The 25760-nt window shown below is 40.7% G+C and overlaps 2 long non-coding RNA genes across 2 annotated transcripts in view; both read right to left on the bottom strand.

Moving 5' to 3' along the window:
- Positions 1 to 25760, bottom strand: part of LOC121887785 — a 309423-nt gene that overhangs the window by 27316 nt on the left and 256347 nt on the right. The window lies entirely within an intron of this gene.
- Positions 1996 to 25682, bottom strand: LOC121887787. The gene is made up of 3 exons (XR_006093058.1): positions 22608 to 25682; positions 21900 to 22049; positions 1996 to 3767 (listed from the first exon to the last, which is right to left on the bottom strand). It is a non-coding gene; the product is annotated as an uncharacterized LOC121887787 (long non-coding RNA).

Here is a 25760-nt window from a genome sequence, read left to right as displayed (position 1 = left end):
TTTCTATATGTTTGTGGGTCACTGTGTTTTATATTCTCTCTAGATCAGAGACTTGTTACTGTTAAAGGAGGAGGAGGGGAATTTGCAACCATTTTTTAATTTAAAGGTGCAGTGTGTAGAATTTAGTGGCATCTAGCAGAACGGACTTGGCAGAAATTAAGTATAATATTCATAAGTATCTTTTAATTAGTATATAATCACTTGAACATAAGAACTGATGTGTTTTCGTTACCATAGAATGAGCCTTTTATATCTACATAGGGAGCGGATCCTCTTCTATGGAGCTCGCCATGTTGCACCACCATGTTTCTACAGTAGCCCAGAACGGACAAACCAAACACTGGCTCTAGAGACGGCCTTTTGCATTTTTCGCAACCTGGTTCTGTATTCTAGGTGTATTCAGTTGGTTGCAATCTGCAACCTCACCGCTAGATGCCACTAAATTCTACACACTGGTCCTTTAAGTGTATTGCAAATTTATTTTCTGGTTTTTGTCTGGATCTGTGGAGGTTTGTTGCTGTCAAAAAAGGAAGAGAGAAATTTGCCAAATCGCTCATTGTACAATGTAGATTTATCTAGATTTTTCTGGGTTAGTGGATTTTTAAAAAATTTTCTGGATCCATGGGGTTTTCACACTGTCAAGGCCGGAAAATTACATCTTTTCTCTAGATCTGGGGGGTTTTGATGACAGAATGATATACATTTTGATAGATAGACAGATGGATGGATGCATTATTTTGGATCATGACATGAATGATATGATATTAGTGGCAGAAATGATGACTGGATGCATCATATTGACCTATGTGACCCCATTTGTCAGTGGGAACAAATAGTCCTGAATAATGATAAATGGCTGTGTGAATACTGTAAAAGAGATCAAATGTATGCAAAATAATACATTTTTAGATTTGACCCCATTAACACCCATTCCCAACACCGTCACACCCCTGTGAGCATACGCGAATATCATAAAGAGTGTATCTTTTCAAAAGTTCACATTAGTGTAAGCACATTGCCCAAAACAGCTCCCTCTAAACTTTTACATTTTTCAAGCACTTTCAGTTGAGTGCAGCATGACTTTGAGTGCACTGAACATTACACACGTCAGGCATCACATGTTCATTTCATTTATTCATTTGTGGCTGGGATGCAATTTGGCATTTTAGCCATCCATTTACCAGAGAGGGGAGAGGAAAGGAGAGAGCACTTGTATGACAGAATAGGCACTCCCACAGTGTCATCCAATCTGGGCACCCCATTACCTCCTTCTCCTGCCCTGTGTGTGTGTGTGTGTGTGTGTGTGTGTGTGTGTGTGCATGTGTGTGAACTGGCCCCCCCTGTCTGTCTTGCTTGCTCCATGCAGTGTTTTGCCGCCTAGAGAAGGTGGTAGTCGTCTCTTTGAAGTATCACTTCAATTACGGGGTTTAACCCCACAGGTCAGCCCTTGATTATTTACACAAAGCTGGTGTAATTCTGCTGGAAAGCCTCGCGTTTGCCATGAATACAAAGCCAGGCTTCACTCTAATGGAGTGAATTTCACATCAACACTCGCCCCACTTCGACCTGCGTCTGATAGGGTTACATCATGTTTGGAAAGTTGCACCTGACAGAATTTACACGTTGTAAATGTACACACACCTGTCATACGGAGGCGCGTGTTTACAGAGGTGAAATGAGATTAACAGTTTGATGCTTCACGCCATGCATACAGAAGAAGTAATATCATCTTCTTGTAGCTGTATTGGAAACAATGGAAAACGTTCCCGATGGGCATGAAGTGGTTTTATTTGGGTGTTTCTGATGACAGTTACAAGCGATGTGTCACCATCAAAGATGCCTCAATGATTTCTTTTACCACATTGAAAGCTTGTTTATGCATTTTCTCTGCTTGGCTTGCCTGATAAATTGGGGCCATGTAAAAAGTGATCTTGCCAAAAATGGCATTGAATAATAGATTGTTTTGCTGATCAGGTTGCTGTTTACTTACCCTTTTAAATCCCTATTCAGACTCCTCTCAGCTGGTGGCCTTCTATTGACTTGTTGTTATTTTTTCATGAAGTAAAGTGGGGGCCACACCAAGTGCTGCTATCACTCCTTCTTAAATAATATAAACAAGAGAACACAAAAAAAAAAGGTAAAGTCTAAGTCATCTTCCCTGTTTGTTCATTTCAGCCTAGATGGCCCTCGTTCGCTGGAGCATGATGTGTGCAATGAAAATACGAGGGTCTTCTTCTCTCTGCGGCCCCTGTGTGCACCACCCCCCATAAAAGTTGCAACTGCCAGCTCAGGTGGAAAAATGTTGCAGAGTAAAAGATGTATTCAATAAATAGAGAGGGACAGCATGGGGCCTGGGGAAAGTGTGCATGAGACGGAGGTTTGGAGAGTGGAATAATGGAAGAGAAGGTAGATGGGGCATGAGTGTACATTAAACAGCGGTGCTTGACGCCTGTGAGAGGAAGCATACCGCTGGGAATATAACTCTTAACTAGCATTGTCTCCTTTCAATTTAAAGGAAGAGCCAGGCCTGTCATCTATATAATTCTTTCTTTTTAAAGGGGGATATCACCGAATTTCAGCATTCAAATTTATTTTTTGTGCCCCAGGATAGTTCAGCTGGCACCATGTGAACATGTATTACTGTCCCTCATAGCCTTAGAACCATAGCAGGCTTTTTATGACCTTGAAAATGATACGTTTTGCAAAAAAATATAGTTCAAAAAGTATCAGTAAAGACTTGTTAGGAGCATGAAATATCACTTTGTATAAGCTGTACATAAGATCAGAGAACTTCTTTGCCTGATCAAACTGAATAACATATACAATGTGACAGAAGTGTGGTTTCCTTAGTGGCACTTGAACCAATAAAAAAAAAAAAAAAGCATGTATGCGCCTTCATGTCTCACAAGGAAGATGATTACAGAGGATATTTGGGTCTTAATGAAAGATTTTCTGTCATGCCAATCAATCAAGCTGATACATACCTGTCAAAAAAAAAAAAAAAAGAACTGAAATGTCCCATTGTAGTCATGTGGTCGTCACAAGATTTGACACTTCTCGGCTGGCGATGGGCTATGAGTGACAGCTAGTCCCTTGATTGTCAGCTCAGCACACCCATGACCTCCCATGAGTCTGTTTGTACGCCACGCATACAGTAACATGGTCTCCCACCAGTGAAAGATTTCACATAAAGGACAAACGATTCGGTTGATATGTGGAGATGACAATGTGAATACTAGAGAAAATGACAATCATTTTAATCTTTTGTCCAAATTTCAGCAGTATATAAAGAGAAATTCAAGCGGCGTCATGGAAAATACTTTTCAATGTAGTCTGATTGACTAAAATAACATAAAGAGCAGTTTTAAGAAATGGATGTTCTGTCCAAACTATTATCCACTGCTACAGTGAATGGACGCACATTTTCTCCAACCCCTCTAAATTTGAATAACATAAACAGCTGGCCTTCTGTGCTTTAAAAAGCAAACCAGTCAGCCCGCTCCAGAGCTGAGATCCCACAATGTCCTGGTGGCATGTCTTTGTGTCACAGAAGCACATTCATTACACCTCCTTCTGCCTATTTCAGACAAGGCATCAATTTGAAGATGTGAGATATCACAATGCAGAAAATGTCACATTTTCCCTGTCAACTGTGCCAATGTTTCTCTTTCCATTGCCCGGATAAAAGGAGTGGCCTCGGCATGCATCTCTGCCATCTTTCCATTCCCCACGGAGATATTTGAGTGCGAGATGAGTCTCCCTTCATGCTGTGTACACAGAGAGGGAAGAGAATTGGTGCCGGCGCATACACACTTAGGAAGAATAGCAAGTTTTTCTTCACTAAGAGAAACAGGACAAAAGTATTCAATTTACAACATCTGCTTCACTTCAATAATTCATTGCATTTGAATGTTTTATAAGTAAACTGTGTAATATTTTCAAAGAAGGCAGTGTCGTTGTCGTGGGAGCTGTTGTCTTTCATAAAAAAAGATGGGATGATGTATTTCTCTGCACATTAACCCTTTTGAGCTTGACCCCTAAGCCCTTTTTCCTTTATGTTTTGATAGGGCATAACATTATTTTTCACTTGTTAGCACAGGGTGATTTAGCTTTAGATGCTGGGTATTGCTCTGCGTTGTTTAGAACTGAATGATTTTGGCTCTGATGAAACTGAATTATGACGGTTCCTCTGCACATTATACTTGTTGTCATTACTGCCTGAAGACAATAGCTTAATAGGATCAAAAATGAGGCAACAGTGATTTCAGCCATGCAGCCCTGCTTTATTAACATCCCTTTATCTCGCATATCATCAAAAGGCTATCATCAACTAAAAGTTAACAGCACAAACCCTGAGCTCCTCTATCTCCTGAATGCGACGCACCATCATTTGCTGTGTTTTTTCTGCCCCCGTGACTGATTATCATTACCTTTTCTTGCAAATACCATGCTCATTACGTTAGTGTACAGCCAAAACATTAGTAGAGGGAGCCTATCTCTCTCCCATGAAGGGAGAGGAGAGGAGAAGAGCTATGGAGGCAGATTTTCCCCTAGCCTCAGCAGCCAGCCCTGGCGCGCTTGGCTATTAACCACAATGAACATGGGCTTTGTTATTAACATCTGTTCATCAGGGATCGGGCCCAGGCCTAATCACCCCTCACACCTTCTGTTTCTGCACAAGAAGAGAGGCAATCAAGGGCATCATTTGGCAGCTGGCTGGAACTACTAATGCTTTTCTCCTGCTCTACTCTGCCCCCCCCCCCCCCCCCTCCCCTCTTCATCGCCTTTTCTCTCTTCACTGCCATCATTTTTTCCTCTTTTCTCCCCTTATCCTCAAAAAATGTCTCTCCCACCCTCTTATGGGATTATGTTATTTGAAAAGAAAACACACATACAGACAGACATGCACAGACAAACGCAGACACACATACACACGTACAAACGGACACAGAGGCAAGAGAGAGTGAACCTTTGATAGCAGCGAGATGGTAGATTTACTGATGGCCGTAACAGTCCGGCGCCATGGGTGGTTCACATGAACTCAACCTCATCTCAGTTTCTCTCGTCTGTTCCTCCCATGCTGTATCGCAGGCAGATGTTCGCAGGTTCATATCAGCCCCCCCCCCCCCCCAAAAACAACATTCAGACAGGGTGTGAGAGAAAAAGACAGACACAGGAAGAGATAGAGGGGAAAAAGATGAAAACTGAGAGAACTGACAATGGCGAGAAAGCAAGAGATAATAGCGAGATTGACAGATTACCAGTGGGAGATACTATATGTCAATATAAAAAAAAAAAAATCACTGCTACAGATTCATTCCCAGAGCTAAGGGAATAGGTCTCAGTTCAGACAAATGTAAAGGTAATATCAGTGCTAAAATATGTGACACACATACATCTATCTGGGAAACTATTTGAGTTACTCCTTTTTTTAAATTGCAGTGTGTTCATGATTTTTATTCTTTCAGGCGTTTCTGGCTCTCTGTGCATGTTTGTCTGTGTCAGTGCTGTTGCGACCATATGATATGTATTTTTCTGCCGCGACTTATGCCAGAGATTGCAGCATTTGTTGTCGTCGGATTAATCCCTTTGTCAGCTCCGGCCTCTTGAACACATTGTGTCTCCTTCTGTTACCCACAGGAAGGAAGGACTGGGGCATCTGTGTTTGGGTTGGCTATGTCTAAATCAGCACTCCTTGTCCTATCGCAGTAAGGATACACACACAAACACATACACACACACACACACACACTCTCTCTCTCTTTCCTCCAGTCTCTCTGAATGTCTGTTTCTAACTGAGAACAACATGTCCTCTTCTGTCTCAGTAGAAGGGCTTCACAACACAAAGCCTTTTCATGTGTGGATGCGGGTCTGTGATGGCTGTCACATTCTGGCTAAGTTCTCCGGGGCTGTCAGCTTGAGATGATGTTTACCAGGATGCTGCTGTCAATCAGAAAAGTTGCTATTACTGATATGGCTTTGCAATATTTCTTTGCTGTGAAAGGGCGAGTCTGCCCAAAATCACAAAAAGGTGTTTTAGAGTTGGATGGCTCAAAAATCTGGACACATAAAACCAAAACTGTGGATAAATATTACTACTCTTTACAAATCTTTAAATCTGTTTAATTAAATTAATTTAGTATCTTGAGTTCTAGTCTTGTAACATAAAATGAGAAGTTAACGACAGTAAATATCCAACTGATTGTTCACTTAACTCACCAGATTACATTTTTGGAAACATCATTATGCACTATTTGGATTCTCCAGAAAGCCGCCTTTTTTATAATTTGATGAAACTTACATGATGGAGGCTTATGAGTCTTATATGTATATATGTCAAAAATGAAAACAGTTTAAATGTTGAAGATGCTTTTTAAAATTTATTTCTATTACCCAATGATTCTGAAACAATTCTGACTTTTTTCTAGAGACAGGCCACTTTAGTATCTGTCTTTTAGCCATCAAATGCACAATGAATACCCCTTTAACAGAGTATTCTTTTTAAAACAAGTCAGACAGTGTTTTCAATCAACTCATGGAGCTAACATTAGCTTAATTAGCAAGTATATCTGGCACTAATACCACTGTAAACTGCTTGTAAACTGCATGTGTGTGGTTTTGTGATTAGGGTGAACTCTGACCATTTAAACATCATCATTTAATCATGTGTGTGTTTTACTGTGCGTCCTTAATGTAAAAACTTTAAATAATAAATATTTTGTGCATGAAATGACATGGACATATCCTTAATTTCAATTAACTTTTAATCCTCACCTCGTATGGAGTTACAATTGCTGTTATTTCAATGAGTTAGGTCACCATCCATCCGTATCCAAAACTTAATGCACCCATATGTTCATGTGCATGTGTTAGCATGTTATTTCAATGTATCTCTGGATCACTTTGCCCTCCTGTTTAACAGACCTAATTGACTGCAGATATTTGCACCAAGATCTGGGTAAAACAAGCTTTCTTACAACATTTAGCCAACACACAAACACAATGTGATCTCTTGCACCCCCCACCATGTGTACGACTGCTAAGTGTGAGCAGGATTTGTCTAATTAGCCTGTTTGCAGGCTTGGAGCATCACTTTTAATGAGGTATCAGGTCCTCAAGGTCATTTCCGTTTTTCCAGCTTGTGTGTATGTCTTTGTGTGCACGTGTCAGTGTGTGTTTTTTTCCCTTCCCTTCTGTTTGTTTGTGCTCTCTTTTTTAATTGAAAAATGTTGACTCAGGTTGTCTCCATCTGTTAAGTGAGGAGCAGCATGACCGCAAATAATTATGACCTTTGCAGTCTGTCTTCTCCCAGAATGTTGTTCTGTCATGGAGAGCACTGCTTGTAATGGGGGGAAAAAAGTGCTGTTGCACTTTCTTCATGAATACAAATATATTACCTGAGGATACTTGCTACTGTGGGATCATTTTTGAGAATTGACTCTGAATGTGTAAAGACTCATTTCTTTTCGTTCTATTGTCATACCACCACATGTTTGTCTGTAATTCATATTTGCTTCCTCTCTTCACTCTCTTTTTCCATTTCCAGCCGCAGGGGTCAAAGATAAAGCACTCAGTTGACGTTAGTCAACAATAGCTTTTTGGTCATGGCTCACAACGTCCACACTTTACCTCTACAGACAAGGGTCATCAATTTTATTGTTTAAAAGTCATTCTGCCTAACCTTTATTGACTCCATTTTCTTTCATTTCTTGACCTAACTACCCGTTCAGTTCTCGTCTCCTTCTGACTCAATGGCTTCGGCGCATATGTATTCACCACGCAAGACCTCTCTCGTTTCCAGTGTTCCTTTCATTGTTGTCTCATTCCTCACGGACAGTTCTATTTCTGTAATGGTGCATGGTCAATCATTATCTCCGTACCACACATTTGTCTAAGGCATTTGCCCACATACGGATGGAGCTTTTCACCTTGGTGTCACCTAGACTTGCCTTGTCCTGAGTATTTCTATCTGTCTGAAATCTCAAACCAAGTCAGGGCTTACCGAGTTAGCACAGCTAGCCAAGCTAAACTGCCACCCACATAAATACCTGTGATTCAATGGGAGGAAGTGTGCCCACAGTGGAAATGATAACAGTGGAACTGGTCTAGGCCTATATAGCCAGGGGAGTGCTAGTGTCCCTCCTCTGTCAAAGTAAAAACAGTGAGGTGCTAAACACCTTCCATCCCAGCAGTGGCAGGGGGCTCACAATGCCATTAGAAAATTGTGGAGAAACATTTGTGTCTATTCCTCAGGCTGGTTATGCTGCAAGTCTCCCTGTGTCCAGGGATGCCAGTAGGACAGAGAGACGGGGTGGGTGCTCTACGAGGAGGATCAAGGAGAGATACAGGGTTCGGGTGGGAGGATGTGATGCATGTACTGCGCTACTGTCTATGTGGTCTGACCCCAGGATTGCTCTTTAACTACTTAACGGCAGGTGTAGTATACTGATGACCCCAAAACAAACAGGGGAGAACAGATGATGGTACTAATGACTGTATACGCATTAACATACACACAGACATGTGCTCATGCAATGACAAAAACATACACTAGCACAGATACGCACATACACAATCACATGTGATAGTAAAGAAAAGTAGACCAGGCCTTGATGGGTTAAATGGCCTCGTCCCCCCTGTGTTGAGGGGGAATGTGCTCCTGTGCTGTGAGCGATCGCTTCCTCTCTCTGGGGCTCCAGCATGGGGCCAGACTGGTGGCTGTTAGCTGGAGATGGATGACTTCTCATCCTGCCTCTTCCGACAAGTAGAGTGCACAGGCAGAAAACAACATAGAAAACCTGAACATGGAGCCAGGAGTAGGACTTTTATATGTACAGGGGGGGAAAAATGACAACGGAAAAGCAGAAGGGAAACATGAATCAGCATCATGTTGCTTCCCTTTAAAAATAATATCAGAGCATTGTTGAGTAAAGATGTCATATAATGTAAGATAACATGTTTTTTAATGACTTTTAGTATGTTAATGAATGTGACCCCTGAAATATCAACTTTGATGGACAGACAACAGCACATAGTACAGTAGATAATTCCCCCTAACTACCTATATTTTATCACATGGGGGATTGTATTTACCTATATGTATTACTAAGTGTGGGTGAGATTAAATCTTCTATCAAGGTACAGTACATGTCATTTAGTATTGTGATAGATATATATTATAATAATATTCAGTTGAAAAACTGCTTATAGATAAAATAACCAGATGGGAAAGCTTGTTTTTCAGTTAATGCAGTGAATTAAATACCTGAATCAAGCTACTTCATGATATTAATGAATTAAATCCAATAATGCCATAAAGCAATCTCGATCACTGATTACAAGCAATGGCTTGATATGCCGTGGGGTTTAATTTTTTTATTTCAAATTGAAGTTACAGTTTAATGTGGAAAAGAAATGTAATATTAGATTTGTAATTATCTGTTCAAGATTCTGCAACAGGCCATGCCTGTACTCCAGCAGGGGGCATTCCCAAAATGCACTGTCCGTGGCCTGTTGCCCTATCAGTAAACTAGGCTATTGTTGTTGTCTTCGCCAAGGCAAAATGGAGAAAACTAGTGAGCCATGCTGAATGGATAATCATGATGCACCAAACCATTTGAAAAGTAATGTTAGGAAGCATTTTGGATTTGACACCATGGGTGGAAAAATGGAGGATAAAAGTGAGGCTGTTTGTTGACTTCTCAAACAAATTATGTGTTAGTTTGAACAGCCCCTGATACACCCAGACATATTAAGGGCATAGCTATCTCAGTATAAACTTTATAGAAAAATCTCTTGACAATTTCTGCTATATCCTATGCTATAGCCAAGTAACCCCACTGACTATAATATAGCTCAAATGTTGTCTGCAAGGCGCTGATTTGAAAAGAAACATTAAACTTATGCCATGCTCCTTTCTCCATGTGTGAGACCACATGAGCCACTGCTCTTCATCTTTACTCTACATGGTCTAAGAATGGAGGTCACCCTCATAGCCCAGTACAAAGAGTGGACTGATTCTGCAGTGTTGACTTTAACATAATGTCCCGCCTTCCCTCCACAGTGCTCAGAGAGGCCTGAACAATGTATCTAAAGTGAAGTTCTCTCAGCAGGTGGAGGTTCAAACGGGTCCCAGACCAGAGGCACCTCGGGAGGGATCGGATGGCTGCTGCCTTCAGGCCTGGCCAAAGTTTGACCCGCACTAAAAAACAGGCCTGTTCCAGACCATTGCTGCTCTCCCCCTGCTAAAACAACACCAGGGAAAGTGTGCGTCAATATAGGTATAGTTTTGGGGCGTAAATGGTGTGTGTGTGTGTGTATGTGTCTATGAGTGGTGAAAGAAGGGCATGTAAAGGTGTATAAGCACCTGGAAACACTGACCCAAACGTGGGTAAACACACAAATGAGCGCCTCATGGGTTTCCTTCTTTGAACTCATGTGACGTGCAGCTGAATGTGTCAGTGCACAAACATATGACCCATGTGTTTGAAGCATTCTTCATGTGAGGTCAAAGATGTGTGTATTCATACGAGTCTACACATCAAAGTGTGATGTTTAAGCTGCTTTGTGTTAGGCACTTTCAAAATTTATCATAATGACATTTGGTATAAGTGGTTATCTAAACTTCCATGAGTGTTTTATAGCAATTATTAAATCTGTTCTCTTTCCTCATCTCCATAAACATAAGGAAGTTCAAGTTTAATTTACCGTAGTTTCAGAAGTACATCTTTTTTTCTCATATGTACCTTTACTTTTATGATTATCTTTTGGAATAACATTAGTGAGGTAACTATGAAACACTGAGAATAGATCAGACATATGATAGGGCTGGGACTACTGAACATCTTAGCGGTCGTTGATGGCCACCAGCTGCTAGGCCCCGCCCTTTGGTCAGTGACTGATGGGCCAAACTTGACCTTCTCTCTGAACGGCAAGGGGTACGGGGCTGGGGATTGAAAACATCCTCTCGGAGTGATGGCTGTTTCAGAGGCTGGAGACATGAGAAACATGGCCTGCCAGTCACAAACCCTCTGTGGTATCAAAAAGAGCCAGCAGTGGCATGCCAGACATGTCACCCATGCGCCAGGCGTACTTTCGGAGGCCAAGCTGAGCCAGCAGGACACAACCGGTTATTACCAGATAGGAAAAAAATTAGAAATTCAAAACTTGAGTCTTTTTTCATTGACTATTGCAATACGTAAATGTGCTTATGTAGTACTAGCAGAGCAGGCTGCAGCAATGTGAGCAATTCTACTCCATATTCTGCCTCTTGGATATTATCCAAGATTCAGCAAGACATCTGCTCTATTGACAGAAATGTCATAGCTTAGTGACTGACAAAAGGATTGAGGAAATATGAAATCTGTACTATGTGCATGTATCCATGTAGATACAGGAATAGTCCTAAGATCATGTTCATTAGTGCATTATCCTCTGCTGTCTATATGAGAGAGGACTTTCAGAACATCTGTGATCGTGTGATCGGTGAATTGTCTGGAAAACAGGAGAAGGATGATGTGTGTTTTTAGTTTGACAGAGCTCAACACTACTCACTGTGGTAACAAAGGAGATCAGTGGCCCTGGCTGGCGATTCTTTATGAAATCAATATGTGGCTAGTAATGACACGCACACACACACACACACACACACACAAACCTAAACAAAACAAAAAAACAGTTCCCAATGCATGGCTTTCTATAGACGATCCAGTGTATACAATATTCTCTGATTTTAGGAAACAAAAAAGGAAAGGGAGTGGGAAAGGGGGAGACAACAGTGAAAGCACCTTTGATTGTAATTGACAAAAAGCCCATTTTGGGGATATGGGGGTGGGCTATACTGTATGTGGGTTGGATGTTTGATTTGCCGCTGATTTGCAGTGTCCCGCAATTTAAATCAGCAACATGAACTCTAAATGGCGTCTAGAGGTGACTTTGTTTTTCCCTTTTTGGGAGCGATGAGGCTGGGACAGAAAGAAGAGCTATTTCTCTGGATCCTATATTTGGGTGTTACAATTTATAGCGCATTTGAGGGAAGTACCACGCGTGGGAGAGTAAGCCATCCAGTGCTGATTACAGGGAGTTATGTGGTCTAATCCCAGTCCAATACACTCCCTCAGCTACCTCAAGAAGTCATTATGACTTCTCCTCCGGTTTTCAGGCAATACTGGGGAGCTCAACTGATCAAACCACAGCTGCGGTTGGTGGTGACCTAGCAGGCAAAGTAACATGTGAAAGTGTCACAGAGCTCCGAGGTCACACTGTGGTGTGGAGAGACTTCTCTCACCATAGAAGCAGGTACGACAGAGCGAGCTGTGCAGTCCCACTGAAGGGAAGAAGCTATACAGTATGTGACTTGGGGATTGGGTTGAGTTAGCCACATATAATGTTAAAGGGGACATCTCCTGATAGTCATGCTTGAGAAACGGCATGAGAAAATGATGTGCACCCAGGTGGTCAAATGCTCTTTTTGTCTCTCAGCAGACAACCAGTGCTGCTTTTGTTGCTGTTCATCACTTTGAAGGAGGACCCATGGTGGGTGTTTACGGTTCCTCGCTTCCCCTCGGTTCTGCATGCTTCCATGCTCCCCTCGCCAAACGAGCAGGAGCTTTTGTTGTCGGAGGGGAAGTGAAAACTTGTAAGGGCTTATAATATATGGTGTGAATATATGGTGTGTGAATAATAAACCATACATCTATTCAAGTCATGCTACTTTGAGTCCAGACTCTCTCATCTTCTACATGCCTCTCACGGAGACCCCATATGGGCACCCATTTAATCTATACAATAACAAAAAAAGGACACTCAATTTATTTTATGCCATATTATATGTATGCAATAGTGGTCCTATTGGGCACACAGGCTGGAACATATTGTTGCCAGTCATTAGGCCTAGATTAATACTTGCATAGATATACATATACCCAACAGAATGATATTGCTCTGAGTTGGCATCCATAAATTGTGGAGATATAGTGTCGCTAGATAGAAGGCATATGGCCATGGTAGGACACTGCTCCTTGTAATTGAGCAGCAGAGCAAGCAGTCCATAAAGATGCCAAGACATAGTTAAATATTTATGTAGATGAATGGAGTAATAAATAAATGGTTAAATGAATAATGGCTCGACTAATGTGATCGCAATAGATAAGTCATGTTTTATTCAGGACCTCTAACCCGTTTAGAGAGAAACGGGCCGTTATTTCAATGAGTCGTTTGTTTAAATTCCCTATGTGTGAAAGTGTAGAGATGCTACTTTGACAAAACTGCATTTCCAACAGTCAGTTCAACGCTCTTAATAAAGTTATGCACACACGCTTTTATGCTACTGTGCAAAGTTGCCTTTGGGGATTGCAGGTAATATTTCTCTGGTTTAAATCAAATATAGTCTGAAAATCCAAAATCACTACTAAATGGTTGTGTTGTAAAATCCGAGCTAATCAGCACAGCTCCCACCCTCATATTCTCTGTATTGGTATATTAGTGTTCCTCTATCTAACAAAACCATTTCCTCCCTTTATAGACAGATGAAAGTCGCCCTGTGCTTTTCTCCTGTGGGGATATTGTATGTCTCTGGACTCCCCACTGAGCTTGACCAGATTGCTGTTTTGGTATGCCCTCTACAGGCTAAAACTGGAACTGAGAGGTCACAGGGAAGTGGAAAACCGTCCTCTGAGATCACCTTTTTAAAATGACTATTAATGACCAGAGGCATTATAACCAAAGGAAAACATTTAGTTTGAAGATGTCATTCAGTCTTCAAATTAACAAACAATATTACTGCAATTTGAAGAAACCTTTTTTTTAAAAAAGAAATATTTAATAACTAAAGTCAAACACCGCAAATATTTTATTTTTGGTGAACCACAAAAAGAAGTCACTGTTATTATTGTATCAGACTCAGATGCTGCCTCTTAAAATACTTCCCGAGTGGTCACGAGGGAAAAACTGTCAACAGCATAGACATCGAATCCCACTGTGAAGTCAGGACCACATCAGACATGAAGCTGTCCACAGTATGCCATCAGGATTTCACTCTTTGTCCTTCACATTCATTTCTCTTCTTCTCTGGATGAAAAAAAAAAATGCTAGTGTACTATTACACAGTCCCGAATATAATCCATCATAATGTAGTTGTCTCAATAATTTGTATATCAAGGAATTTCAAATAAATCCTCATTACTGTAAATCAGATTTTTGTTGTTGGTTTAATATTGATTTGTGATTTGAAGTGAAACATTTGATTACATTTTTTTTTAAAATTGTTACGTATTCTGTAATGGGAATAATTTTCAGTGAATAAATAATCTTCACAGGGCTCTGGGGGTCCCAAGACAGCTCACATTTCAAAAAACACTTTACTGCATCTAAAAGATGCAAACAGAACCACTATATAAAACCATATAGGATTATAAATGACCCCCATGCATGTCCTCTATGACTACTTTAAGCTAATGTCACCAGGAATGTGTTTTAGATTCTCTGTGTGCAAAACAAATAGAATAAAATTTGGTTTTATTCCTCTTGTGAACATTCAGAGTAAAAGAAATGCTCAGTTTATCTAGTGTATAGATTGATAAATTCATTTGCACTTTGGTGCTTTTTTGACATAATGTGCCTTTGTGGTGTTGATTATTGTTGCCCAACTATCATTGTGTATTTCAACTTTTTTTTAACACTGTCATATTTGTATTTTTAGTTTCTATGTGTGTAAATGAATTGTTTGTGTGTTTGTGTTTGCAAACTTGCTCGCCTCATATTGCCACTCGAGGGATGCATAAATAAATATTTTTTGTTGAATTGAATAAAAGTATATGCAAAGAGGCATTGTTACTTTTTTAGGAGAAATTAAGTGAAAGTAAGAAGAAAAAAGCAGAGAAAACTGCACAATTTCATGATTGGTCTGTAAGAACAGCATATTTTGGTGGAGGAAATCATGTTCAGAGGGCATTGTTGTTTGTATTTGTGTGCTTGTTTGCCTGTGTGTTCATGAGTGTGTGTATTTCTCTGTGTATGGCTGAGTGTGTATTTGTCTAGCCTTTGAAGGCTCTGCCTTCCCCTGTGCGTCTTTATTGTGGGGCAGCTGAGGCCCTGCCTGTAGCTCTGTCCAGCACCGAGACTCAGACACCAGCTGCATTCACCGTCACAGACCTCTGCCGGCCTTTGATGTCCGCTCTGCTGCCCAGCCCCTGACCACAGAGACACCACATATCCACCAACCATTTTGAGTAAAAAAAAAAAAAGGCAGAAACAACTCACTCCTATTTACATGTTTTTATTATCTAACGGGAGAGGAGAAGTTGTTTGATATCCGTGGACAAAAAACAAGCTGTTCGGGTCTGGGCACTCTGGGGTGTCTGACTGATTGACTGCATGGGCAAAGTTCCCAGGGTCTGTCTTTGTGTCCAACTGCTTTTCAAACAGCCCCAGGCTTGAGAGAGTTTTGCCTCGGGCAGAAAAATGATAAATTAGAATTACATTTTACCAAATCAGAGTGTCTAGGTTGGACTAGAAAGGTGCAAGAATGAAATGAGATAGCCTTTTATCATCTGGAATCAAAGGACAATGATGTTGACGTGAATGTATTTGTCCTTTGGAAGAGTAATCATATGAATATGCAAAATAAAAAAACACGGCTTCCTGCTGCTGTTTTGATGCAGTTGATAGGACACTTTTGAATTTGATTTGGTTTGTAGTTTACATTTTTGCATATTAGCAATGTGCAGCCTAAAACACCATATTCTAATAGTGCTTGATGATGTGTAGTTTGTCTGCTGAATGCCCTGTCTAATTAATATACAGTATATTAATTACCTAAATCTTATCAGTTTATTTGATGTAGAATTAAGCATGATATATGCAGCTATTAAAGCATATAAAACCAAATATTACTCAGATCAGTTCGCAGTTTGCTATTATTATTACACTGTTGTCACTGCAGTGCAATTATAAGTTAAAGTCAGAGATGTGCTCATCATAGGACTCAAACTCCAGCATTCCTGCCTCCCCCTTTCTCTCACTTTCCTGTAGTTAGCTCCTTACAGACTGTCCTTCAAGACAGCAAGGTGAGTACAGAGCTGTCCAGTAAGTGTGCAGCCTGTGATGAGTGGAGCAGAGGGGCCGCCATCAAAGATATGACTTCTTAAGAGAAAAAAAAAAAAAAACAAGTAATAGAAAGGAAAGAGGGGGGAAAAAAGAGAAAACAATATGAACTGATCCTATTATTCTTTGTGCTTTCATCATGAGGTTTTAGAGACATGGTTTGTATCATATCCTCTCAGAAATTCACCAGGTAATGACATTTCCATCAGAGACTGCAGACAGATGACAGAGACATCCGTGTAAACCCCCGGATAGCGGCTCGCTTCACGACCGTTGTTAGCCTTAAAGCCCTTGCGCAAGCAACTCACAAATGCCTAATGGTCTTTATCATAAATATCAGTACTGCAAAGGTTATAGTTAGATAGATATGTCCCTGTGCCCCATTTGGTTGCATAGCAGACACTATTGACTGATGCTGCTTTCAAATAGGTGGAAGCACATTGATAGAGGAGGCTTAGAGCTAAATAACAAGTAGGTTACTCTAAGGGTAATCTTAATGCAGGTGAAATATCTACTCTTGTGTAAAGGTTATCTCAATATAACTTCTGCATTGTTCTCTCAAATCTCAGCAACCTCCCGAGTTAAACTAATGGAAGACCTTGCCATTTACAAACGCCATATGACTTAGAGGCAACACCGAAAAAATAGAAATAACTCAGACGACATTCTGCACCAACACAAAACCCTCACAAAGAAGCTTTCTCCTCTCTAGCAGGAGGACCATGGACATACTAGAGAGACTATTTAAGTTTTGACTAATGGTTTACTTGACTGAATTATAATCACATGATAATATCTATTGACTACCATCGATTTGCTATTAGAGGACTAGTTTAACCCTGATTTATAGCAGTAGACCTATCGAGTTCAAGGCCATAAAGGGATCATTGACAAGCAACAATAGCCCTTCTTAACATGCCCCTAAGGTTCCCTTCAGCACCAGATCAATAAATGACCTCTATGGCTATTATTTACTGGCAATACCATTTGGCCTTTTTCTGAAAATGATGTACAGTATCTGTCTGGGAGGAAAAGGGATACATTGTTCTTAACCTTGAGCTAATAGGCTTTTGCACACTTGAATAATCGGCTTTGACTGACGTGTAGGAGAAATAAAGGTAGTAAAGAGCGGAATATGCTGTATTTCCTTTATTTCTTCTTTATCCTCTACTATATTGTTAATATTATATTGTGGGTTTGTACTCTGCAAACAACACTAGCTTAATTTCTCTTCCTTACAAGTACATTATAAGTAGGGTATTTTAGGATCAATGCTACCATAACAAAAAACTTACTAAATGTTTCCTCCGTGCATGTTGAGTGAATGGTATATAAACAAGTTAAAAGTAAAGTTAAAAAAAAGTCTGTGGTGAATTTAATGTTGGTAACTTTTTAAAATCTCTATGAAATTAGTTATTAAATTCTACTGTAAGACATCTTGGCTTTGGTTTACATACATGTTATAATATCCAAGTCAGTAGTGTGCACAGGAGCTATGGAGGCTCCCCATTAAGGAGGACCTGGGGGGACAGAGTATCTCTCACAGAGTGACCTTTATTATGAACCAAGCCTGTGGGTCATTGGATGTGACACATATGTATTAGGCTGATTAGGGCCCCGGCCCTGACCGGGGTCCGCAGGTGTCCAGCAGCGTGACACCGGCCTTTCTCTGTCCGAATTAAGAGTAAATAGTGGAGGCATGAATGTGACCTTTTTAGTCAGAAGAGAAAACGACTTTACAAACCAGCCAGTCTGAAGAAAGACTGACTCTCTGAGTAGAGCGCTGTTTTCTTTAGAATAAAGAGGGTAATATGTGCCAACGCTGCTTGGTAATGTTGAAATGATAATGGAATATTTTTTGGTTGAATGCAAGCTTCCAACTTTCCTTAAAGGTTTTACGTGCAGCACATGATTGTGCAAGAATACATGTCTGCAGCATGTGTCTGTCGGTCAAGAGAATCCACTCAGACAGGTGATGTGGGTGAGTAATCCATTAGAAGGATACAGAATCCCTTCCTCAGCAGTGCACAGTTTGAGTGCGCTCAGCAAGACCTTGAAGGGCCCCAGAGCCAGGGCCTGTCAAGCCAGGAGGCAGAGTGATGGAGAGCCCCCACCATGGTGCACTGGACCCTGGCTCTCACCCACGCACTGCCACTGAGGCTGCACACTCAGGGGCCTATGGTCACTGCAACACAATCCAGATGTACTCTACTGTGCGTGTGGATGTGTGCAGGTATGCATGTGCTGGGCGTGTGTGCACATGTTCTTCTCACTAAGGGTATGGGAGTGTGCCAACAAAGGGTCAATGTAGATTAAGATATTTCCTGCCAGTCTCCTGTCTGTTTGTCTCAGGGGCTATTTGGGATATTTCCATTATTGCAGAAAAATTCACTCAAATCCCTCAACCTTGTCAGCCAATGACATGCAGTCCCAGAGGACATTAGGCTTTAACTCTGAGGGATGTTAATGAAAAGGCAACCAGCTCCCTGAAGAAATACCACTATTGCTGCTCCAGATAATGGCCATGAGACTGAAAGCAGGGCTTTTTCTTGCACGGAAAGTTTGCAAGAGTTGAAAAAAAGATATCATTACTGTTGATCTGACACAAAAACTATGATATTCACAATATTTCACAATAACTAGACCTGACAAACAAAGTTTTTGTTAATGTGGACAGATTTCTGACAGAAAACCGATACCATCCCTGAAGTATTACAGAAGATGGCAAAAAGCATCATCAATGATTAAACATAGCAGTCTGACCCAACAAGAAACATGTGCTTTGCTGCAGTGCGTGTGTTTGCCTGTCTTTGTGCACAAAGTTACCTGCAAGACTGTCTTGTAATACGTGATATACCTCCTGAATGTTTGGAACTATAGTAAATTACGTCAAATAAGCAATAAGCCGCCACCACGGTGAGAATAATGCTGCTCTTATTATAAATCTGATCTCACAGGACTTATTAAAGCAAAAGGAGAAGCTCAACTACACTAATTGGCGCAATGATTTTTTTAACAAGTGTGTGTGATAACTTCTCCACCAATTGCATTGAATAAAGACACTGTGGGTTGTTATGAAACTGAATCAATAATGTAGAGCACTGCTGTGTCTTTATTGCATATCTAGGGAGCTACCGATTCATAAAAAAAAGAAAAAAAAAAACATACATTACATTAGGGGATTTGCTTGCCTAGGGGTTTGGGTTATTGACCAATTTAAAAATATGTAACATCAAAGTCTTTTGTAAATATGTCTGTTAATTTATTGACACATGCATCAACAATAATGATTCATTAAAGAGTAAAGAAATGAAGTTATTAAGAAGTGATTCTTAGTTGCAGACACAATGCCAAACACTTGGCTTAAACTTGAGCAGAGTGTTAAAAATATTAAAAAATTGCATAATTATCAAAGCTATATATCCTGTGAAAAGCTACTAAAATGCCATCTCCACACATACAGTAGATTAACAAATTAACATCTTATCACCGTGTTATGATATCACTAGGCTGATATTTCTTTCATATATATGTGTGTATATGCGTGTGTCTGTGTGCGCCCTGCCAGCTTGAAAATCAGTTTGGGCTGTGAAATCCCTGTCAGTGCCCAAGGCTTAGACATTCTGATCTGCTTGGGAAAGCTGCTACACTAATAAATGGCATTAACCCGGAACGGTCACATTGTCTCACTGTAAATGTTCTATTCATTTTTCATACTTCTGAGTGCAGCACTCCTGCTCTCGCCACTGTTATTCTCTTCATGAAATCAGAATCAAACAGATCGTCCGCTACGTAGTCTCACAGTAAGACCCATTATTTTTCCCACAGAACATGGCTGCCTATGTGGGTTCTTCTGGAAGGATTAGTCCGACATTAGGGGAAGAACTCATCTTTGCTGTCAAAGCCAGTCAGATGAGAAAATGGATGAAGATGGGACCCAAGATATGTTTAGTGCAGCTACTGTAGCTCAAAGACAGCGCTACAGTTAGCTCAGCTCAGCCAAAAGCTACAAAACACCTCACTAATGAGGTCACAGTTACATGTTATCTTTTTTATTCAAAGGATAATTCTGGTTTATTACAAACTGAGTCATATTTTCATAGTGATGGTTGTTTTCATCGGTTATGAAAATGCTGAACAAGTTTCAAACAAACTCCAGGTTAGCAAAACTTATTTGAACCAAGGCAAACTATAAAATTATTACACAAACTGTACATAGTAAACATCCATCACATTTAACAACCCATTACACATTATTATAGGTGTGTTAACTTTTAGTTTTACCTCCAAATAAAGTGATAATCTGTATAATCCTGTTGGTTTAAGCTGATTGTCTGAAAGGTTGTGTTTCTTGCCCAGTAAGATGTTGTTGTAGCAGCGATTTTGCAGAGTTCAAAGATTTCACCAATTAACTTAGTAAGCACAAAGTTACCATAGCTGATAACTGTTTTTTTGAAATTGTGTTATATATTTTAAATATTGAAAAATAAATTGCATCATATATTATCATAAAGCTACAAAAATAAGTCCAGAGTTGCAATACACCAAAGCTATCCTTTAAAATGTAAAATTCAGATATGCATTCTCGGGTAACATGCATAAGGCAATTACTACATAACATCACTATAATGCTGTGGTTTCTCTTTAACAAACCCGAGTGATTATCGATGCACTGTATTGGTGACTATTACTGTAGCTTGCAAGCAAAAAAAGTTCAGGCTCTTATTTACTCCAGTATTAGAGTTGTTTAAAGGTTTATTTTTCTTCTGTTTGAGAAAGCAATACTAACATTTTCCCCAATGCTTCCAGTCCTTGTGCTAATGTACAAAATACACTTGACCTCTGGAGATAAAACCCATCAATCTTCTCATTAGACTTGGAGTCCCATGGTAAACAACTCTAAAACATCGGCCCGTTTCTTCAAATCCACTGAGCTTTAACCCTGTTGTAGATTTTGAAGATTTCAGCATCAAATATTTGTACAGCTGTATTCTGACGGTAGCATAAGTTAACCAGCTACCATCAAAATATCATTAACAGTAATTGCAACTCTCTGTGGATCTCTGCCCTCTAGGTGTTCAGGCCATCAGAGTTGGTTATGTAAAGGAGGACATGATGACAGTTTGTAATATATGTGTGTAAGTGTGTGTGTATGTGTGTGTGTGTAAGAGAGAGAGAGAAAGGTGAGCGTGGTCGGTAGCTTGGACAGTTCGCGACCCAGCAGGGACATTGGCGCTCCGGCTGGGTAGGTAATGATATCAGATGCCACACTCCACAACAACAGGTGCCTTGGCACTGCCACCTTCTACCTCCACGCTGTGTCAATGACATCAACACCGACCCACCGGTTAATTATAGATCACCAATCCCCTGCTCTTCACTGTTCAGCCATGAGAGGAGGAAGAGGCTATAGGGGACATGTTCTGTTGAAGCAGGTTGACAGGTTTGGTACGGAAGATGAACCATGAGTTGACTTGATGGGGGTTTTTTCCCCCCTTTTTTACAGTTAGTGTTTTTTGTATCAGTGTCAAAATGTCAAAGAAAACTCATCTCAGTGTCAACAAGAAAGCTTTTGGATTTATTTGAGTGAACTTTGCTTGAACTTCCAACCATCCAACTATGTAGTGTAAAGCTATAAAAGTCAAAAACTACTATTGTAAAATTGTAAAGCATTTTGCACAATTAAAGGACCAGTGTGTAAGATTTACTGGTATCAATAGGCAGAAATGGAATATTCATAAGTATGTTTTAATTAGTGTATAATCATGTGAAAATAAAAATCGTTGTGTTTTTGTTACCTTAGAATGAGACCTTTAGGGAGCGGGTCCTCTTCCATGGAGTCCGCCATGTTGAACCGCCATGCTTCTACAGTAGCTCAGAACGGACAAACCAAACACTGGCTCTAGAGAGGGCCTTTTTGCGTTTTTTTGCAGCCACCGTAGGTTCTCCTACATATTTAGAAGGGGAGGGGGAGGGGAGAGGTATTCAGTTGGTTTCAATCTGCAACCTCACCGCTAGATGCCACTAAATCCTACACACTGGTCCTTTAATAAGTGAGCTAAAATAATACAGCTTTACTCTCAGTGGTGACACTGACAAAACCATTGCACTGCAAATAAATTTTAAATATTGGATGACGAAATGAACGCAGATTCTCATTTTCCTTTTGATAAGTGGCCAAAAATGTGATAATACACTCTGTGATAATACTTATTTTTCTATATCAGAAGAACCAGTCATGTATTATTGCTTACAAAAGGCACAAAAAAAGATGTAAATACAGTTGCAACAACAATCACCAAGACTCCTCTATATTGCAGATTATGTCCTATACACTGGTTATAATTTGGATATAACTACATATATACATGATAATGGCTGAATTGCAAGAAATTTTTTTTTCACATGTTTAAGTCTAGTAATAAATTCCCCTTTTTCATTCACTACTGTGCCAGTTTTACGCCATTTTTTTCCATGAAGGACATATGATTTCTGTTGTCTTGTACCTCATATGCTCAGAAGCCTTGTGACTAATTCAGTAGAAGTGCTCAGCTCCGGGGTGGAGATTGGGAGCAGATTTAGGTGCAGCATTTGGATGACCATATGGAACTCTTTGTGGCGCCAAGAGACCATGCAGCTCGGAAACCTGATCACCATCTCCCTGGTGACAGCTGGAGCCTTTACACCATCAGAACATTTGTAGACTTCTAATTTGTCATAACCACCTCCTGTGGCAAAGAAATATGCTGCAAAAATTAGGTAAGCAAAGTTTGGAATTTTTGGGACAGAGCAAGATTTCAGGAAGGGGTGGGGGGGAAGGAGATAGTGAGGAGAGGGTTAAGACACAGGGGAAGTGTGTGCATGCATGAGCGTTTGTGGGAATCTTGTCTTATGCTTACATAACTCATTCTACCTAATTAACCAAGGATCTTGGTTTAAATTATGGGTGTTTTTTCACACTAGTGCAAAAGAAACACTGCATTGTGAAGATTTCATTTGTGTAACCACACATTCACATTTTTGCCATGTCTCTGGCATTCTCAGAATACACACCGAGACTGCTCTCAGTGTCCTCTGGAGGTATGAGAGGGGTTGTCCTTGCTCCTGTCCAGTCATAATTTCACAAGTGCATGTATGAGTGTGTTTCTGTGTCTGTGTGTGCATGTAGCTCTGCACCTAGTGGTTGTCAGTCAAGCTCGAGCTCTCTCTCCCTGAAGTCCCTGAAGAGAGCTGCTGGTTATAGTAGCTTGTCAGTAAATACATCCCATTAATATTTCATGGAACTGTTTTTTTGTTGCAGCTTTCTCTTGGTGTACCTTGTTGTTTCTCCCCATTTGTCTGAATGGACCATGTACCTTATGCTCATCAACCAGAAAATGCTCAACCCACCCCTCCCCTCATTCTCCATCTCCAGTGTGTAAAGTGTTTTCTGCCTGAAGGCACAATTCTCTTGTCACTGTTGTACACTCAGGGCTTTGTTGTGGTGTGATGTAATTGTTTTGCTCTGAGACCTTTCACGGCGTGAGCCGAAAACAAAGGTTTCATGATCTATATGGCTCTTACCTTTTAAAGATTTACAGTTAGAGTGCTTTAACCATGATTGTTCAGCTAACGAATTAATGACTTTTTAACAAAGGCTCACAGTAACAGAACAGTAATTGCTTGAATATAACTCGTGTATCAGCGGTCAAATAGGTGTTATGGGCCTGTAATACCAGCAGTAAACAGAGACTCAAATTCTCATTGCACTTAGAAGAGCTCTGGGAAAGGCCAGCATTTTCTAGAGGGAAATAGCCTGAGTGTTTTTTTGTTGCACAGTGGTAATGCTCTCTAATGCTGATGGTTGACTCTCTGCAGGCAGTCTCACAATTCTCAGGTGGGCCTTCCTAAAGCACTAGCTGAATTAAGTGGATATGGCTGTGAGATTTTTAAAATGCGTCACAGCACACAGACCGCTGGTCTACCGTGACATTACTTGGTTGTTAAGTGTTCTTTAGCGGATTACAGCAGGCTTTGGCATGTTTCTGACAAAGCAGAATGGGGCTATCAAAACCAGTTGGCCTGATAGTGGACCGAGAAGTGATGTTTTTGTTAATTTAGTCCAAGCTGGCACCTCTGGGAGAACAGCAGACAGAGAAATGTCCTAGTGGGCATCGGGGATGGTTTTAAAAACAATGGGGGGAACCAGTCGTCTGGGTGCATAAAATGGAAGCTGTGTGGTTGTGTTTGGGCCACAGTTAAGCGTGATAAAACCCGTTCTGTACAGAAAGCTGTAAGGTCCATCACTGTACATCTGTAACACATTCTGCCAAAAAGAGACACAAATACAGCTTTTTTTGCCTTTCCATCTTTGAAAATAGCTTTAAGTTATTGTTTTTTTCTAATTCTCAAAACACTGTTTTTGCACTGACGATAATTGAGGCAGTAAAGCAGAGGCTGTGACGTCTTTTATTTGTTCTCTGGCTTTTGAATAAAACCTGTCAAATAGCAACCAATCTTCAACAAGTCATTTCCTGACAAAAAAAAAACAAAAAAAAAACACTTGTTCCATGTTAGCTGCCAGGCACAAAAGTCAGGGTGAGAGCAGAGAAGAGAATAAAGGGAAATAAAAGGACTGGCTTTAGAAATGCTCGGCTTCAGTGGCAAGCTAGCTGGACTGTAACTTAGATATGTAGTTTGGAGAGTGAGAGAGAGGGGGCTATGGATTTTAATCCATCAGTCGATAAAGGTCAGTGCTCGAAAGGGCTTTATTCCTCAGCTCCACATCAAAGTGTAAATCCGCTGATTGCAGGCCTTGAATGGTGAGACAACAAGGCTCCATTTGTGGTCTGTTTCTATGGCTCAGTGTGTGTAAGACCCCGCGTGCGCGGACCCATAATACAGGGAGTTTCTATCCGGGGCCCCCTAGATCAATGGGCCGCATGACCTTTGCATTGTGCTGCCGGCTTGGCCCGTGATGTCATGCCATCTATCCGGTGCTCCACTTAAAGGGGCGAAAAAGAAAAGCAAGGCAAAGTCCCACACCTTCCTCCCACTGAGCCACAGAAAAGACAGCATGAAATGCATCATCTGCAAATGTATCCACCTGAAACAGGATTTATTCCCCTCAATACACACCTTCACAGATTATGGAGCTTTCTGAAAAGTGTGTAGGTGTTTGAAATGAGATGCCTGCTGGTTAAATGCTGTATGTTGCAATGACAATTGCAGGTTACTGCTGATTCACTATTTGAATGAATGTTTGCTGACGTTAACAAAAGTCTTGTTGGCTGATTCAGATGAGCCCTATCACTTCTGGAGTGTTGTTCTGCATTGATCTATGGCTATTGAAATTAAACATGGTGCGGCAGAGAACTCTGGGCCAAGAGAAAAGAGAAGCCCTCTCATTGTTCCCAAGTGAAAGGTCCTCTTTATAGTGAGGAGAGACGATGGCAGCTGGTAGGTTCTTCCCTCTATAGAAGATAGAGCACTTTCACAGAGTTGTGGAGTGCATTTGAATGGAAATCTAAAGAGGTAGGCGTGAACCATTTGTTTTGCTATGTTTGTGTTTGCTGTCAACATGTCTGTCTGTGTTGTGGGGCGGCCGCTTTTTACTGCACAAAGTGGCTAACCCCCACCCCACCCCACCCACACACCCACCCACCCACACGACCCCACCA

The sequence above is a fragment of the Thunnus maccoyii genome, chromosome 21 (genome assembly GCF_910596095.1).
Source record: "Thunnus maccoyii chromosome 21, fThuMac1.1, whole genome shotgun sequence".
NCBI classification, from domain to species: Eukaryota; Metazoa; Chordata; class Actinopteri; order Scombriformes; family Scombridae; genus Thunnus; species Thunnus maccoyii.
This window is presented reverse-complemented; position numbering and strand designations above follow the sequence as displayed.